Raw genomic sequence first — 20,552 nt, 5'->3', positions numbered from 1 at the left:
AAGCGGTGTTTCTCGCAGAATTTTCATTCTTCGTTAATAAATGATGAACCGCGCCGAAGAAACATGTCGAAGCATGTTCGTGATGCACATCTAACTCGCTGGTAAAATATGCACATTGTCATGACGCGATTATTCCAGGAAATGTAGAAAAAAGAGTGGCCCGTTGATATAATTTACTCTTGCAATACTGACGGACATTGATCACTTTTGTACAAACGTGCGACAAATATTCGCGCCGTCCAAAAATAGTTGCGGATAACGACGTGCTCCAACTTAATAATGCATCATTATCACGTCGTAAGGAACTATAACTTTGCGTGAAATCGACAGCTTTGCAGCGGGAATGTTCCCGGTGGCGTCGATTCGCGAACAAACGACGACAAGTAATTATTATCCGCATCCGTATCGCTTCGCTTCCTTCCACTTGCATTTTGCGCAATTGGGTCTTGTCAATTTAACACGTTGAATGACTGTGTACTGACACACTGTCTGAGATCTCAAGTTATACCAGCGATCTTCATGGATCCGATATCTTGCTAATATTTACGTTATCTGCTTCCGAGTAATCAAAAAGTAAATTAGTTTTAACGCGACGTGTCTCAGGCAATGTTTCCTGCTGTGCAAATGTCGGAAATTACATTATGATATATCGTGTAAATTAAAATAAATTCGAAGGGTGACCTGTCAAAATGTCAGATAAGACAAATTTGCGCAAATACAGGTGTCCACCAAGCTGTTACAACAATAAAAATAGCATAGTACATTCATATGTAAAAGAAAACAATTGAACTAAATAGCGCCTTTGTAACGTGTACGTGATGCGTCCATAAGGAATTCAAACTGTCATCATCAAAATAAGAACTTTAATTGGGGAAATATATTGTTTAATTATTTTTTCCTTGATTAATAGTTTAATAAATCTCTACGACGAGTAAATTACAGAATTCAGAGTAATAAACCTCCGTTACTTTAAAACGATTTCATGTTCCTTAGGAGAAACTTTCTTGCAATAATTCGACTCGCCAACGTTGTCATCGCGTCACCACGATTCTGAGCCTTGAATGTGATGCGTGAATCGCGGAAATATTAAGCTAAAAAAGTTATAAAAGTGGTACGCGATGGTACCACTACCACCGTCGACGAAGGGGGTTTGGCCTGCATGATTGCCAGTGGTGGAATACGGCGACGATCGATACTCCCCGGGGGTTGCCTTATCACGATACTGCGTGTAGGTATGTACGCGGATGTGCTTCAGCGATGCACCGGATGCATTTCATCGAAACCGATGACGCCGCCGCGGCCTCGGTAAATAGTTGCTTTTTATTGCGCCAACGCGATACCTCGCGGCTCTTGTTTTTACCTTTCTAATTCCACGTAATCGCACGTGGAATTAGAAATATCCACGTGCCGGAGGCTCGTCGTGCCAGGCTCATCCGCCAATCGATTAACGAGCACGCTTGTCTTTTTCCACTGCGCAGCGATTTCCTCTCGCCGCAACTCGCTTCGCTCTTACACGGATTGTTCCAGTTTATTATCATATACATTGTCATAAATAATGCATTGTCAGGAGACAAACACCCGCTAAGCAATGACAAATCTCCTCATACGTCCAAGAAATATTATTTTGCGATCGATCGCTCGATTTTGACGCATGATCGATCCCAGGCCTCTCCAACTCGGGAGAAGAATTTTCTACCTGCGTTCGTGACTGAAAATTAGGCATGAGTGACGCACGGAGTGACGATGACTAATTCCGCTATTTCCATTGAGTAATCCACGCGAGTCCATCTCGAGAGACTCGAAACAATTCTCGCTGCTCGAGAGCGATTCAGCGGGAATCGCTCGCAAAAAGGAGAAGAGAGAGCGCACTCGCAGGACCGCCTAGATGGACGCCGAGCGTCATTACGGCCGATTATATAGCACGGAGTTCGATCAAGTTCCTCGGGATCCTTTGGCGGCGCGCACTTATGTCAGATCCCGGCGGAACTCGCGGCGACAATGAAAGAGAGAAGAGAGAGCTGCCGCACTTGCGCGACCATAATCACGGTATTTGCACACTCGGTGACCTTGGAGGTATCCGTACACCGCCTCGCGAGCCTTGAACTTGTACGCCGAAGAATCCCGCACGAACTTGGCAACGGTCCCACAGACCGATCCACTTCCAAGACCGATCGCATCCTCGGCGCGAGAACCTGGACACTCGCGCGCGCGACTTCTTCCTCGCGGCTTCAACGTTGGATACCGTTTTGCGAACGACGAGATTCACACCTGGATACCCGCGTCTGGCGCTAAACGCTTAATTCGGAGGACCCACTGCGCGATCGATCAAACATTCGACGCGTTCGCCGATTCTCTCACCCGGCCGTGAAGAGAACATCGGTACAGAGTAAAGAAGGTGCAATTCGATTTAAAAGAGTGCTACTTGAAAAAGATTCTTCTCGATGCAATAGACTCTTCGAGTCGCGACTAGGTTGATAGTATTAATCGTCCGCGAACGATTTCCTTGGCGGTGTCGTAGTCGTTTCTATTCTCGGTGTCGTCGCGATATAATTGTCTGCTGACCATTTTTTTGATTATTATTAATGGATAATAATGGGTAATAATAACGGATAATAGGGTCTTTTTGTGGTGGAAATGTTCTCCGGATAGTACGCAGCAGGATCGTAAATTATCAAGATCGTTAATTGGATTTTGAAATTAAGTAAATGACAGAATACCGTCTGTCCTTTAAAGATACTCGAGAAAAGCAAAAGTGTCTTTAATAATTTCACAATACTCGTATATTCGTATAAACGGTTTAGAAGTGCGCGATGCTCATCTCCTCTCTCTCTCTCTCTCTCTCTCTCTCTCTCTCTCTATCTGTTGAGAGGAACGCGCTTATTATTTAATCGCCGCTCCCGCGCGGCGTCGTAATAAAACTCCGTTATTGCATTAATGTTCCGCGATACCGAGTGCATATTATTGTCTACCGCGCCTCGCGGGGATGCATTATCGTCGTAAAAGGCAACGCGGTATCGATCTCTGCTGCGTCCGCCTCGATCGAGAGATACGTACCCGACGCATCCTGTTATGCGCGATATCCTTTTTTTTCACAGTCTTCGAAGGCAAGATCGTCCGATCTGATGTGCACGCGTTACCCGTTTCCGGGTGCGTGCCTCGGACTATTAGAGCAAGCGAGGATACTCCCCGTCCGCTGATGAAACTGCTTGAAAAATTGCATCGCGGCACTGCGCCGATGCCGACGCTCGAATCCAAGGATCCGGAGACTCATCAGCGCGACTCGCGTTCTCTGAAAGATGAAAAGCCGGCTTCTAGTGTACGCGCTTCGCGTCATAAAGTCAAGTCAAGCTACTTTGGTAACAGCATTAAAGCCAGCCGCATCTCCGCAGATCGCACGAAAAATCAGAACAAAGGGGTCGAACTCTTCGACTGCAGTGTCGTATCTTTAATGCTAAAGATTGAAGCGGGTTGATTCATATCCTTTTTCCAAAATAGTTTATTTTGTGGCAATTTTATTTTAAGGTAAAAGAAATTGTTTTTAAGGCAAAGGAAAGGAAATCTATCGTTTCCTCACCACCTTGCGGTAGATAGCACGGAGCGTTTTTTTAGGGCCGGTTTTTCAATCATGGTTTAAACGTAGATCTAAGTTTAAACCATGATTGAAAAACCGTCCTTAAAGTGGTTTCTCCAATAGACCTAATCCACTCTCATTATTTAATGCAATAATTGTTCGAAGTGCCTTCCTCGTTGCTCTATGCAAGTTCGACTCTTCGAACAATGTTACGCGTTGCACGTTGCGCCATGTCCGGCGTGATGTATTGAAGCCGCGATAATTGCTTCACGTACTTCATGTTCTGTGCCATCCGCCAGTGCTCGACTAAATTCTTTATGTAGCCCCAAACAAAATAATCTAATACATTCAGATCCGGCGATCGCGCCGGCCAAGCGATTGGGCCATCACGGCCCATCCACCTGTCCGGAAAACGCGCGTTCAAAATTTCACGTGCTTGTCGCGAAAAATGAGTAGGAGCCCCGTCTTGCTGGAAAATCATCTGCGTTCGTAAAAGTAAAGGAATATTTTCCAGTAATATTGACAAATGATTTTCCAGAAAATCTGAATAAATTTGCCCATTAAGTCGTGGCGGGAAAAAGAATGGACCAATCTGAAAATCAAAGACAAGAAACTTAGGTAAAATTGCAACAAAAAATCTTATTTAACTCATTTACTCAAGCTTACTATTTCATTTCCGATGATTCCTGCCCACACGTTTACGCTCCATCGATATTGGAAAGAGCTAATGCGAATAGCATGCGGATTTTCTTCTCGCCATGTTATAAATTACGAGAATTAAAAATTCCGTTAGGCGTAAATGTAGCCTCATCGGTCCATAGAATTCGATCGGGGAAAGAAACGTCTCGCCGATGCTGCGCAAGGAATCCTGTGCATGTTTCGCCAATGATTAATAATATACGAAAATCGCCAATAGTTAATAATGTACGAAAATCGTCATTAATGACGAAGAATAAAAATACCTCCACAAAAACATATTCGATGTTCATAGTCTCCCGCACGAAGTTGTTAGACCCGTTGGTAATGGTACGGATGTAATCCGTTCCGTGTTAAAGTACGATGCACCGCGCATCGCACAGGCCAAGTTCGTGAGCTGCACGTCGTATACTCATGTTCGGGTTTTCTGTGAACAATTGCAGGATTCTCTCTTCCTCATTTGGGTGAGGATATATGAAACGACCATTGTATCGCCAATTGGGTAAGAGAGATCCTGTTTCTCGGGCACGGTGGATGCATCTCGTAATTACGTTTCTGGATGGATGCCGTTGATCGGGAAATCTTTCTGCGTAAATGCGTTCCGCAGCTCTGGCATTTTCTCCAGTCATCCCGTAACAAATGATCATGTCAACGAATTCCTCAGACGTAAATTAATCCATTGCACTTTATATCTGTTCACTCAATGTGTGAAAACCACGTGCGAGAAATATGCATAAAACGAAGAACATGGATTACAATAAGCTCGCTTGCGATCTCTACTTCGATTTGCCCGTGATTCCGACTTGAATCTCTAATCAGACGATATTTGTCTCTCAACGCTGCTCGACAAATAACTCTGGCTGTTTTCTGTTTTTGGTCTATTTATCCTATTTGGCTATAGTTGGAGTATTTTGATCTATCGCTCTTTACAGTATCATTATCAACAAAGCCAGCGTCCTCGAGAACTATGAACATCGAATATGTTTTTGTGGAGGTATTTTTATTCTTCGTCATTAATGACGATTATCGTACATTATTAACTATTGGCGATTTTCGTATATTATTAATCATTGGCGAAACATGCACAGGATTCCTTGCGCAGCATCGGCGAGACGTTTCTTTCCCCGATCGAATTCTATGGACCGATGAGGCTACATTTACGCCTAACGGAATTTTTAATTCTCGTAATTTATAACATGGCGAGAAGAAAATCCGCATGCTATTCGCATTAGCTCTTTCCAATATCGATGGAGCGTAAACGTGTGGGCAGGAATCATCGGAAATGAAATAGTAAGCTTGAGTAAATGAGTTAAATAAGACTTTTTGTTGCAATTTTACCTAAGTTTCTTGTCTTTGATTTTCAGATTGGTCCATTCTTTTTCCCGCCACGACTTAATGGGCAAATTTATTCAGATTTTCTGGAAAATCATTTGTCAATATTACTGGAAAATATTCCTTTACTTTTACGAACGCAGATGATTTTCCAGCAAGACGGGGCTCCTACTCATTTTTCGCGACAAGCACGTGAAATTTTGAACGCGCGTTTTCCGGACAGGTGGATGGGCCGTGATGGCCCAATCGCTTGGCCGGCGCGATCGCCGGATCTGAATGTATTAGATTATTTTGTTTGGGGCTACATAAAGAATTTAGTCGAGCACTGGCGGGATGGCACAGAACATGAAGTACGTGAAGCAATTATCGCGGTCTTCAATACCATCACGCCGGACATGGCGCAACGTGCAACGCGTAACATTGTTCGAAGAGTCGAACTTGCATAGAGCAACGAGGAAGGCACTTCGAACAATTATTGCATTAAATAATGAGAGTGGATTAGGTCTATTGGAGAAACCACTTTAAGGACCGGTTTTTCAATCATGGTTTAAACTTAGATCTACGTTTAAACCATGATTGAAAAACCGGCCCTAAAAAAACGCTCCGTGCTATCTACCGCAAGGTGGTGAGGAAACGATAGATTTCCTTTCCTTTGCCTTAAAAACAATTTCTTTTACCTTAAAATAAAATTGCCACAAAATAAACTATTTTGGAAAAAAGGATATGAATCAATTATCGCTCAGCGCGGGGCCCCAGCGTAACACGCTGTTTCTATCAGTCTCCAAGATAGCCGTCAGTAGGAGGACCCCCGCGCGCCCTTGTTATTGTCAGTATCTAAGACACCCCATTCTCCCTCACCGCGCGCCGCCCAGCTCGCGGTATCAAAGAGCGCGCGCCCTCCTACCGACCTATCTCGCTGCACGCCCGCCCTCATTCGCTTATATTTATTAATTAATAACTCCGTTAATATTGCGAAAATCGCAAAATGACATTGGACTTTTCTATTCAGCTAAGTCCAAACTACACGTCATTAACGGGTGGCACGGGGTCATCGAGACACCCTGTATATCACTGAGAAAAATATCATGGCCTATCTAATTGGATAATCCAATTAAATAGTAACAAACGGATATATCCGGTTAAATTGTATAAAAGACAAAGAAAATGATCGGACATATCCGATGAAGGTAATCGGACATATCCATCATTTAATCGGAAAAAAGAGTAACAATCGGATACACTATTTAATCGATTTATCCGATGGAAATTTTTCTCAGTGTAAGGCTTTGACTATACAGATTTAGAATAGCCACTTGTCCTTGAAGGAGCATATTCTTAATCGTATTCTGAGACGACAATTATAATATCAGTAAGAAGAGAGAGAGATGACGATAACAAAAATGTGTAAAATGTCCCTTTTTTGGTATCTGTGCAATGTCAGACGACGTCTGAGAAAGGAGATTCTGTGTCCGAAGATCACATAATAAAGATTGTAAACTATCAATTTTCTTGTTTTGACGATATTTTGAACTCGCAGTCGGTTTATTATCTTTTTTCTTTTCACATGACTTGTTCAATACTTTTATGCATTTTTTAAATGTCTTTGGTGACATGGTTTCTACGTTTGCTGTTTTTACATCACCTGCGTAACGGATTTTTTTTAAGAAGTCTCATAAAGTTCCTCTTCAAGTTGATCGACATTTTCTATTTGAATGACCGACGTATTTGCTCTAATATTCTCTGTATCAACTATGCTAAAACAATAACATTTTATATGTACAAATAGATAAAAACAAACTTACAATAAGAAGATTTAAATACATCATTTATATTCTTATGCAACATATACTGCCATTAGTACCTTACTGTCGGTGAATTTGGAAAAATTGTCGGCACAGAGTTTTGTTTCAACCGACTATTTGCAAAACCAACGGTTTCGATACTGTCTTTTTCAAAATGTAAACTGCATATCCTACTATATTTGTGACCCGTGCTACATCTTCTTTACTATGACCAGAATTAATAAGTACTTTTATCCATTTTCTTTAAGAACCGGATTTATTGGAAATCTATTCGATAATAACAATCTAATTAATGTATAAATATTTCTTTCACATTGTAATGTTACAATTTAAAAATACATTTAATACGTCTAATAAAATACCAAACCTTTTAACAATTGCTTTCAAATAAAAAAAGCTTTCAATTAGAAACAGATAACTAATCATTTACCCAAACATTGTTGGAAGAGTCTTGTTATGTTCTTTGACTCATTTGTATTTACTTGACTTGCAATATTTTACGAAACAATAAATTACCATTGTTTGATTCGAAATTAGAAATAATAAAAAACCGTCCTTCCTTCTTTAATTTGCTGTTCGCGCGAGCTCGAAGTGTCATGTAAGTACAGAGAGTCGCCACTTGGTCGATGAGGGCGCTTTTTATGTTCATTACATTGTTTAAAGATCGACTGGCAGTCCATGGTTATATAGTCAAAGTTGCATACATTATTTATATTGTATACATTGTCTTTTTTACTATGTATTTTCATATAGCTTCTTGCACAATGGTTGTCGCATAATGAAGAGCAAATTGGTGGTTTAAATGTGATTGTTGAAATTGACGAAGCAAATTTGGAAGACGCAAGTATCATCGTGGACGTCTTATTACGGGTCAATGGTTATTTGGAGGAATTGAACGGCATACTGGCAGATTCTTTGTTGTTCCTGTGAAACAACGTTCATCTCAAATTTTTACGCCGATTATACTTCGTCATATTGCACCGGGTACTATTATTCATAGCGACTGCTGCAAAGCATATAATGAATTAAAAGAGCATTACACGCATCAAGTTGTGAATCATAGTGAACATTTCGTTGATCCTCATACAGGAGTTCATACACAAAATATAGAACGTGTATGGCGTGATATTCGACATGCAATACCCAAATTTGGAACTCGTAATTATCATTATGTACATTATTTGGCCGAGTTTGTATTCAAACGTACATTTTAGTACTCTGAACGTATATGTACATGTTTTGAAATAATGGCACAGTTATATCCCCTCAATGAAAATAGTACACCTGCGAATGAGGAATCATAAATTAAAATATAAATTAAAATAAAATTTTTGTTTCATTACACATTATGCTGTATAAAACAGCTTTGTTCGCTGTTTAATAAATTATATGTTTGTATAAATTAAATAATTTGTTTAATGAATAAAGCCTCGGACACATACGCTCGTTAATGTTAGGCGACAGTTGAGTGCTCGTTTTCATCCCGCTTCGCGGAGCGATATCCACATAAAATAAATAACAAAACTTTGGAGTGAAAACTATTAAACTTCTTTTGTTAATAACTTTTTAATGAACAACGAGCGACGGCTGAAACCTTTTGAAGGTCACTCAGGAGGGTCACCTGTATAATATATGTCAAGGTCAAGGTCATCGGAGCTGACTCCCCTAAAATGCATAATTACCAAAATGAATTACATGTATAAGCATATTAAAATATTTTGTATACAATATTTCAGAAAGCGTTGAGAATGAAGAAGAACTTCTTTCCGAACCGATCAAGCCGGTTTTTGAAGAACGAGACTTAAATAAATTGGTGAGTAAATATTAAATTTAAATATATTTACATGTTTTATATTATTTTTTCGCTGCTCATGTGAAGAGATATGGTAATGTCCTGTATTAAGTTGAAGTGAAACAATCCGTACATATGTTGTAATTAATGAAAATTAAGTTGTTGAGAATACATTTTCCTATTTTACAAACAAAAATTGATTAAATTCCACAGGATTAATTTATGATGATACACGAGTTACATTAAAAGAAGCTTTCTTATATTTTTTAAGTATTCTATGATAAAAAATATTAAAATGCAAAACTTAAAAGTATCAAATTCTTATGTAAAAGTAAAAAAAGTTAAGAAATTTTATTGATGAAAACTTTAAACCTGAAATCTTTGTACAAGATTGTGCTTATAATGGATTTTAACAGTTAATATTGGTAAATATATCAAATATTGTTATGTGTTATGAAAACTGTCAGAAGTGTTTTAGAATAAAGAATACGATATATACATTTGGAAATACAATAGGCGTGGTCTAGTTGTAGAGCGCCAGACTCGTAACTACTGGCAACCGGATTGATTGATTTATTTGCTGTCATGAATTTTATTCTAAGCTGCATACTTCACATACCAGGTAAAGTGAAAAGATTCGTATGGAAAACTAGGCTCCATCTCCGAATAATACGTTAAACCATTGGTCTACACACACAGCTGACAAACCGTTGTGTCAAATCCTCTGCCATTACATGATAATTTTTGACAATGTTATTAAAAAACTTTATGAAGATGTCAATCTAAATATATTGAAAAGGTTTTTGTGATTAGCCTTATGGATTATGCCAAGTTTGCATCTCAAGGACCATGTAAAAACATTGTTTTCGAATACTTACGTAGTTAATGTATCAATTCTATTTGGAGAATTAAAATGTAAAAAAATGTTTCCATATGCAGTTTTTAGATATTTATCTGTAATATTTGATAATACTATGGTTTTTATATATGTAATTACAACTGGATTATTATATCATACAAAGAGAGATTTTTATATCAAAATTACTATAATGTAGCTGCTAATGTATTATAATGTACTACGGACTATCAACAAAAATTATAAGTTTAAATACTATACTTAAAAACAATAAAGCAGCGCAACTTTTACACTTTCTTATAAAAATTATTATGTTACAAAGCAAACATTATTATAATAAAAATTATTATGTTACAAAACAAACATTTGTTGAATAAAAGTGTAGTACTTAAATTAAAAATATTATAGTTTGGAAAGCTGTAACTCACTGAAAAATGTCCAATTGCAAAAACCAAAAAACCGTTGTATTCGTCTCATTGTCAACTACAACTTTTACTTAGGGAGAAAAATCAACTTACATTTAAAAAAATGGCCGCCATAATGAAATCTCTAAAGTGGCGCCATCTACAATTAAATTGATGATATCATCATCCTGCCCCCTCGAAGCCACACAACTTTGTCTGAAACATTTTGTTCTCAAATTAAAAATAAATAAGTTTTTAGGAGTGGAAAATTAAAATGACGTGTATAATATACAGGGTGTAACAAAAAGATAGGGACAAACTTTGTGTGCTTGTAGGGAGGGCGATATAAGTAATTTGAGTATAGGAATGTATGTCCGCTGAAGCCTCGTTTCCGTGCTACACGGTTGTAAAGTTGCCTAAATTTCCTGTGTTGGTAAACTGCCTTTTCGCTAAAAGTTATCAAAAAATTTTATTTGAGAAAGCTACTCAAAATTAAAAATCAGGCCCGTATACTAAATTTTGAAGTAATTGGCCTACTTTGATGTTTGCTTTTTACACTAACAAGGGAACATTGCGATCCCGAAAATTCTGATTTTGATGAAACTTTACACACATGTAGAGGGGTGTCTACATGACTTTAGAAATTTTCAGTTGATGCCCAAATACGGTTTTAAGAGTGGAACCACTCTTCAAATGTAAGCCGCCTTTTTACTTTTCTCGAAAAGTATTCGAAATGTCAAAAAATGTTTTATACAAAAGTTTAATGGTAAAAACGCTCCTATTTAATGAAGTTTATAAAATTAAAAAACAAAATTTTTACGTAAATTTTTGAAATAATTGTTTTAAAAAATTTTATTTATGTCATTAAATAGATATTTGTACCATGGAACTTTTGAATAAAACATTTTTTGACATTTCGAATACTTTTCGAGAAAAGTAAAAAGGCGGCTTACATTTGAAGAGTGGTTCCACCTCTTAAAACCGTTTTTGGGCATCAACTGAAAATTTCTAAATTCATGTAGACACCCCCTCTACATGTGTGTAAAGTTTCATCAAAATCAGAATTTTCGGGATCGCAATGTTCCCTTGTTAGTGTAAAAAAGCAAACATCAAAGTAGGCCAATTACTTCAAAATTTAGTATACGGGCCTGATTTTTAATTTTGAGTAGCTTTCTCAAACAAAATTTTTTGATAACTTTTAGCGAAAAGGCAGTTTACCAACACAGGAAATTTAGGCAACTCTACAACCGTGTAGTACGGAAACGAGGCTTCAGCGGACATGCATTCCTATACTCAAATTACTTGTATCGACCTCCCCTACAAGCACACAAAGTTTGTCCCTATCTTTTTGTTACACCCTGTATATATTATTAGCTATATTATATATATACAGGGTGTTAAATTTCAAAAGTAACAGGTGGAATATCTCGTAAACAATGCATTTTAGAAAAAATGTTTCCTACAAAAGTTGTAGGGTTTCGGAGGGAACATAACAATAATATTCATATAACCTTGGGCGGCGTCTCCGAGGTCAAGTGGAGGTGAGAATGAATTTTTTAAATGGAACCCATATTTTTTATTATTACATCTTTTTCTACTAATTAATTTGAACAACTTTTGGTCTAAGCATTTTTTATTTACCTAATATTTTTAAGATATTCAAGAAAAACTTTATAACTCTTTCAACATTCAGTTTACGATATTGAAGATTAAATGACGGAACGAAAGGACTCAGAAAAGAAAAAATAAAATAATTAATGAAGCAAATAAGAAATAGACTTTATTAATAAATCTTCATTCAAAAATGAAAGAATTTTTGACTTCGTTACTTTTTCTAAAAATTCATTTGCAAAAATTCTTTCATTTTTGAATGAAGATTTATTAATAAAGTCTATTTCTTATTTGCTTCATTAATTATTTTATTTTTCTTTTCTGAGTCCTTTCGTTCCGTCATTTAATCTTCAATATCGTAAACTGAATGTTGAAAGAGTTATAAAGTTTTTCTTGAATATCTTAAAAATATTAGGTAAATAAAAAATGCTTTAGACAAAAGTTGTTCAAATTAATTAGTAGAAAAAGATGTAATAATAAAAAATATGGGTTTCCATTTAAAAAATTCATTCTCACCTCCACTTGACCTCGGAGACCGCCGCCCAAGGTTATATGATATTATTGTTATGTTCCCTCCGAAACCCTACAACTTTTGTAGGAAACATTTTTTTCTAAAATGCATTGTTTACGAGATATTCCACCTGTTACTTTTGAAAATTTAACACCCTGTATATATATAATATAGCTAATAATATATACAGGGTGTAACAAAAAGATAGGGACAAACTTTGTGTGCTTGTAGGGGAGGTCGATACAAGTAATTTGAGTATAGGAATGCATGTCCGCTGAAGCCTCGTTTCCGTACTACACGGTTGTAGAGTTGCCTAAATTTCCTGTGTTGGTAAACTGCCTTTTCGCTAAAAGTTATCAAAAAATTTTGTTTGAGAAAGCTACTCCAAATTAAAAATCAGGCCCGTATACTAAATTTTGAAGTAATTGGCCTACTTTGATGTTTGCTTTTTACACTAACAAGGGAACATTGCGATCCCGAAAATTCTGATTTTGATGAAACTTTACACACATGTAGAGGGGGTGTCTACATGAATTTAGAAATTTTCAGTTGATGCCCAAAAACGGTTTTAAGAGGTGGAACCACTCTTCAAATGTAAGCCGCCTTTTTACTTTTCTCGAAAAGTATTCGAAATGTCAAAAAATGTTTTATTCAAAAGTTCCATGGTACAAATATCTATTTAATGACATAATAAAATTTTTTAAAACAATTATTTCAAAAATTTACGTAAAAATTTTTTTTTTAATTTTATAACTTCATTAAATAGGAGCGTTTTTACCATAAACTTTTGTATAAAACATTTTTTGACATTTGAATACTTTTCGAGAAAAGTAAAAAGGCGGCTTACATTTGAAGAGTGGTTCCACCTCTTAAAACCGTATTTGGGCATCAACTGAAAATTTCTAAGTCATGTAGACACCCCCTCTACATGTGTGTAAAGTTTCATCAAAATCAGAATTTTCGGGATCGCAATGTTCCCTTGTTAGTGTAAAAAAGCAAACATCAAAGTAGGCCAATTACTTCAAAATTAGTATACGGCCTGATTTTTAATTTTGAGTAGCTTTCTCAATAAAATTTTTTGATAACTTTTAGCGAAAAGGCAGTTTACCAACACAGGAAATTTAGGCAACTTTACAACCGTGTAGCACGGAAACGAGGCTTCAGCGGACATACATTCCTATACTCAAATTACTTATATCGCCCTCCCTACAAGCACACAAAGTTTGTCCCTATCTTTTTGTTACACCCTGTATATTATACACGTCATTTTAATTTTCCACTCCTAAAAACTTATTTATTTTTAATTTGAGAACAAAATGTTTCAGACAAAAGTTGTGTGGCTTCGAGGGGGCAGGATGATGATATCATCAATTTAATTGTAGATGGCGCCACTTTAGAGATTTCATTATGGCGGCCATTTTTTTAATGTAAGTTGATTTTTCTCCCTAAGTAAAAGTTGTAGTTGACAATGAGACGAATACAACGGTTTTTTGGTTTTTGCAATTGGACCATTTTTCAGTGAGTTACAGCTTTCCAAACTATAATATTTTATAATTTAAGTACTACACTTTTATTCAACAAATGTTTGTTTTGTAACATAATAATTTTTATTATAATAAGTGTTTGCTTGTAACATAATAATTTTTATAAGAAAGTGTAAAAGTGCGCTGCTTTATTGTTTTTAAGTATAGTATTTAAACTTATAATTTTTGTTGATAGTCCGTAGTACATTATAATACATTAGCAGCTACATTATAGTAATTTTGATATAAAAATCTCTCTTTGTATGATATAATAATCCAGTTGTAATTACATATATAAAAACCATAGTATTATACAATATTACAGATAAATATCTAAAACTGCATATGGAAACATTTTTTTACATTTTAATTCTCCAATAGAATTGATACATTAACTACGTAAGTATTCGAAAACAATGTTTTTACATGGTCCTTGAGATGCCAAACTTGGCATAATCCATAGGCTAATCACAAAAACCTTTTCAAATATATTAGATTGACATCTTCATAAAGTTTTTTAATAACATTGTCAAAAATTATCATGTAATGGCAGAGGATTTGACACAACGGTTTGTCAGCTGTGTGTGTAGACCAATGGTTTAACGTATTATTCGGAGATGGAGCCTAGTTTTCCATACGAATCTTTTCACTTTACCTGGTATGTGAAGTATGCAGCTTAGAATAAAATTCATGACAGCAAATAAATCAATCAATCCGGTTGCCAGTAGTTACGAGTCTGGCGCTCTACAACTAGACCACGCCTATTGTATTCCAAATGTATATATCGTATTCTTTATTCTAAAACACTTCTGACAGTTTTCATAACACATAACAATATTTGATATATTTACCAATATTAACTGTTAAAATCCATTATAAGCACAATCTTGTACAAGATTTCAGGTTTAAAGTTTTCATCAATAAAATTTCTTAACTTTTTTACTTTTACATAAGAATTTGATACTTTTAAGTTTTGCATTTTAATATTTTTTATCATAGAATACTTAAAAAAATATAAGAAAGCTTCTTTTAATGTAACTCGTGTATCATCATAAATTAATCCTGTGGAATTTAATCAATTTTGTTTGTAAAATAGGAAATGTATTCTCAACAACTAATTTTCATTAATTACAACATATGTACGGATTGTTTCACTTCAACTTAATACAGGACATTACCATATCTCTTCACATGAGCAGCGAAAAAATAATATAAAAACATGTAAATATATTTAAATTTAATATTTACTCACCAATTTATTTAAGTCTCGTTCTTCAAAAACCGGCTTGATCGGTTCGGAAAGAAGTTCTTCTTCATTCTCAACGCTTTCTGAAATATTGTATACAAAATATTTTAATATGCTTATACATGTAATTCATTTTGGTAATTATGCATTTTAGGGGAGTCAGCTCCGATGACCTTGACCTTGACATATATTATACAGGTGACCCTCCTGAGTGACCTTCAAAAGGTTTCAGCCGTCGCTCGTTGTTCATTAAAAAGTTATTAACAAAGAAGTTTAATAGTTTTCACTCCAAAGTTTTGTTATTTATTTTATGTGGATATCGCTCCCGCGAAGCGGGATGAAAACGAGCACTCAACTGTCGCCTAACATTAACGAGCGTATGTGTCCGAGGCTTTATTCATTAAACAAATTATTTAATTTATACAAACATATAATTTATTAAACAGCGAACAAAGCTGTTTTATACAGCATAATGTGTAATGAAACAAAAATTTTATTTTAATTTATATTTTAATTTATGATTCCTCATTCGCAGGTGTACTATTTTCATTGAGGGGATATAACTGTGCCATTATTTCAAAACATGTACATATACGTTCAGAGTACTAAAATGTACGTTTGAATACAAACTCGGCCAAATAATGTACATAATGATAATTACGAGTTCCAAATTTGGGTATTGCATGTCGAATATCACGCCATACACGTTCTATATTTTGTGTATGAACTCCTGTATGAGGATCAACGAAATGTTCACTATGATTCACAACTTGATGCGTGTAATGCTCTTTTAATTCATTATATGCTTTGCAGCAGTCGCTATGAATAATAGTACCCGGTGCAATATGACGAAGTATAATCGGCGTAAAAATTTGAGATGAACGTTGTTCAACAGGAACAACAAAGAATCTGCCAGTATGCCGTTCAATTCCTCCAAATAACCATTGACCCGTAATAAGACGTCCACGATGATACTTGCGTCTTCCAAATTTTGCTTCGTCAATTTCAACAATCACATTTAAACCACCAATTTGCTCTTCATTATGCGACAACCATTGTGCAAGAAGCTATATGAAAATACATAGTAAAAAAGACAATGTATACAATATAAATAATGTATGCAACTTTGACTATATAACCATGGACTGCCAGTCGATCTTTAAACAATGTAATGAACATAAAAAGCGCCCTCATCGACCAAGTGGCGACTCTCTGTACTTACATGACACTTCGAGCTCGCGCGAACAGCAAATTAAAGAAGGAAGGACGGTTTTTTATTATTTCTAATTTCGAATCAAACAATGGTAATTTATTGTTTCGTAAAATATTGCAAGTCAAGTAAATACAAATGAGTCAAAGAACATAACAAGACTCTTCCAACAATGTTTGGGTAAATGATTAGTTATCTGTTTCTAATTGAAAGCTTTTTTATTTGAAAGCAATTGTTAAAAGGTTTGGTATTTTATTAGACGTATTAAATGTATTTTTAAATTGTAACATTACAATGTGAAAGAAATATTTATACATTAATTAGATTGTTATTATCGAATAGATTTCCAATAAATCGGTTCTTAAAGAAAAATGGATAAAAGTACTTATTAATTCTGGTCATAGTAAAGAAGATGTAGCACGGGTCACAAAATATAGTAGGATATGCAGTTTACATTTTGAAAAAGACAGTATCGAAACCGTTGGTTTTGCAAATAGTCGGTTGAAACAAAACTCTGTGCCGACAATTTTTCCAAATTCACCGACAGTAAGGTACTAATGGCAGTATATGTTGCATAAGAATATAAATGATGTATTTAAATCTTCTTATTGTAAGTTTGTTTTTATCTATTTGTACATATAAAATGTTATTGTTTTAGCATAGTTGATACAGAGAATATTAGAGCAAATACGTCGGTCATTCAAATAGAAAATGTCGATCAACTTGAAGAGGAACTTTATGAGACTTCTTAAAAAAAAATCCGTTACGCAGGTGATGTAAAAACAGCAAACGTAGAAACCATGTCACCAAAGACATTTAAAAAATGCATAAAAGTATTGAACAAGTCATGTGAAAAGAAAAACAAGATAATAAACCGACTGCGAGTTCAAAAATATCGTCAAAACAAGAAAATTGATAGTTTACAATCTTTATTATGTGATCTTCGGACACAGAATCTCCTTTCTCAGACGTCGTCTGACATTGCACAGATACCAAAAAAGGGACATTTTACACATTTTTGTTATCGTCATCTCTCTCTCTTCTTACTGATATTATAATTGTCGTCTCAGAATACGATTAAGAATATGCTCCTTCAAGGACAAGTGGCTATTCTAAATCTGTATAGTCAAAGCCTTACACTGAGAAAAATTTCCATCGGATAAATCGATTAAATAGTGTATCCGATTGTTACTCTTGTTTTCCGATTAAATGATGGATATGTCCGATTACCTTCATCGGATATGTCCGATCATTTTCTTTGTCTTTTATACAATTTAACCGGATATATCCGTTTGTTACTATTTAATTGGATTATCCAATTAGATAGGCCATGATATTTTTCTCAGTGATATACAGGGTGTCTCGATGACCCCGTGCCACCCGTTAATGACGTGTAGTTTGGACTTAGCTGAATAGAAAAGTCCAATGTCATTTTGCGATTTTCGCAATATTAACGGAGTTATTAATTAATAAATATAAGCGAATGAGGGCGGGCGTGCAGCGAGATAGGTCGGTAGGAGGGCCGCGCGCTCTTTGATACCGCGAGCTGGGCGGCGCGCGGTGAGGGAGAATGGGGTGTCTTAGATACTGACAATAACAAGGGCGCGCGGGGGGTCCTCCTACTGACGGCTATCTTGGAGACTGATAGAAACAGCGTGTTACGCTGGGGCCCCGCGCTGAGCGATAATTGATTCATATCCTTTTTTCCAAAATAGTTTATTTTGTGGCAATTTTATTTTAAGGTAAAAGAAATTGTTTTTAAGGCAAAGGAAAGGAAATCTATCGTTTCCTCACCACCTTGCGGTAGATAGCACGGAGCGTTTTTTTAGGGCCGGTTTTTCAATCATGGTTTAAACGTAGATCTAAGTTTAAACCATGATTGAAAAACCGGTCCTTAAAGTGGTTTCTCCAATAGACCTAATCCACTCTCATTATTTAATGCAATAATTGTTCGAAGTGCCTTCCTCGTTGCTCTATGCAAAGTTCGACTCTTCGAACAATGTTACGCGTTGCACGTTGCGCCATGTCCGGCGTGATGGTATTGAAGACCGCGATAATTGCTTCACGTACTTCATGTTCTGTGCCATCCCGCCAGTGCTCGACTAAATTCTTTATGTAGCCCCAAACAAAATAATCTAATACATTCAGATCCGGCGATCGCGCCGGCCAAGCGATTGGGCCATCACGGCCCATCCACCTGTCCGGAAAACGCGCGTTCAAAATTTCACGTGCTTGTCGCGAAAAATGAGTAGGAGCCCCGTCTTGCTGGAAAATCATCTGCGTTCGTAAAAGTAAAGGAATATTTTCCAGTAATATTGACAAATGATTTTCCAGAAAATCTGAATAAATTTGCCCATTAAGTCGTGGCGGGAAAAAGAATGGACCAATCTGAAAATCAAAGACAAGAAACTTAGGTAAAATTGCAACAAAAAGTCTTATTTAACTCATTTACTCAAGCTTACTATTTCATTTCCGATGATTCCTGCCCACACGTTTACGCTCCATCGATATTGGAAAGAGCTAATGCGAATAGCATGCGGATTTTCTTCTCGCCATGTTATAAAATTACGAGAATTAAAAATTCCGTTAGGCGTAAATGTAGCCTCATCGGTCCATAGAATTCGATCGGGGAAAGAAACGTCTCGCCGATGCTGCGCAAGGAATCCTGTGCATGTTTCGCCAATGATTAATAATATACGAAAATCGCCAATAGTTAATAATGTACGATAATCGTCATTAATGACGAAGAATAAAAATACCTCCACAAAAACATATTCGATGTTCATAGTTCTCGAGGACGCTGGCTTTGTTGATAATGATACTGTAAAGAGCGATAGATCAAAATACTCCCAACTATAGCCAAATAGGATAAATAGACCAAAAACAGAAAACAGCCAGAGTTATTTGTCGAGCAGCGTTGAGAGACAAATATCGTCTGATTAGAGATTCAAGTCGGAATCACGGGCAAATCGAAGTAGAGATCGCAAGCGAGCTTATTGTAATCCATGTTCTTCGTTTTATGCATATTTCTCGCACGTGGTTTTCACACATTGAGTGAACAGATATAAAGTGCAATGGATTAATTTACGTCTGAGGAATTCGTTGACATGATCATTTGTTACGGGATGACTGGAGAAAATGCCAGAGCTGCGGAACGCATTTACGCAGAAAGATTTCCCGATCAACGGCATCCATCCAGAAACGTAATTACGAGATGCATCCACCGTGCCCGAGAAACAGGATCTCTCTTACCCAATTGGCGATACAATGGTCGTTTCATATATCCTCACCCAAATGAGGAAGAGAGAATCCTGCAATTGTTCACAGAAAACCCGAACATGAGTATACGACGTGCAGCTCACGAACTTGGCCTGTAGCGATGCGCGGTGCATCGTACTTTAACACGGAACGGATTACATCCGTACCATTACCAACGGGTCTAACAACTTCGTGCGGGAGACTATGAACATCGAATATGTTTTTGTGGAGGTATTTTTATTCTTCGTCATTAATGACGATTATCGTACATTATTAACTATTGGCGATTTTCGTATATTATTAATCATTGGCGAAACATGCACAGGATTCCTTGCGCAGCATCGGCGAGACGTTTCTTTCCCCGATCGAATTCTATGGACCGATGAGGCTACATTTACGCCTAACGGAATTTTTAATTCTCGTAATTTTATAACATGGCGAGAAGAAAATCCGCATGCTATTCGCATTAGCTCTTTCCAATATCGATGGAGCGTAAACGTGTGGGCAGGAATCATCGGAAATGAAATAGTAAGCTTGAGTAAATGAGTTAAATAAGACTTTTTGTTGCAATTTTACCTAAGTTTCTTGTCTTTGATTTTCAGATTGGTCCATTCTTTTTCCCGCCACGACTTAATGGGCAAATTTATTCAGATTTTCTGGAAAATCATTTGTCAATATTACTGGAAAATATTCCTTTACTTTTACGAACGCAGATGATTTTCCAGCAAGACGGGGCTCCT

The 20,552-nt window shown here is 36.5% G+C and overlaps 1 pseudogene; it reads right to left on the bottom strand.

Annotated features, from left to right (window-relative positions):
* Nucleotides 1–6,748: 6,748 nt before the first annotated feature.
* LOC113561611 lies at nt 6,749–7,839 on the bottom strand (annotated as a pseudogene).
* Nucleotides 7,840–20,552: the final 12,713 nt, after the last annotated feature.

The sequence above is a fragment of the Ooceraea biroi genome, chromosome 3 (genome assembly GCF_003672135.1).
Source record: "Ooceraea biroi isolate clonal line C1 chromosome 3, Obir_v5.4, whole genome shotgun sequence".
In the NCBI taxonomy this organism is placed as follows: domain Eukaryota; kingdom Metazoa; phylum Arthropoda; class Insecta; order Hymenoptera; family Formicidae; genus Ooceraea; species Ooceraea biroi.
This window is presented reverse-complemented; position numbering and strand designations above follow the sequence as displayed.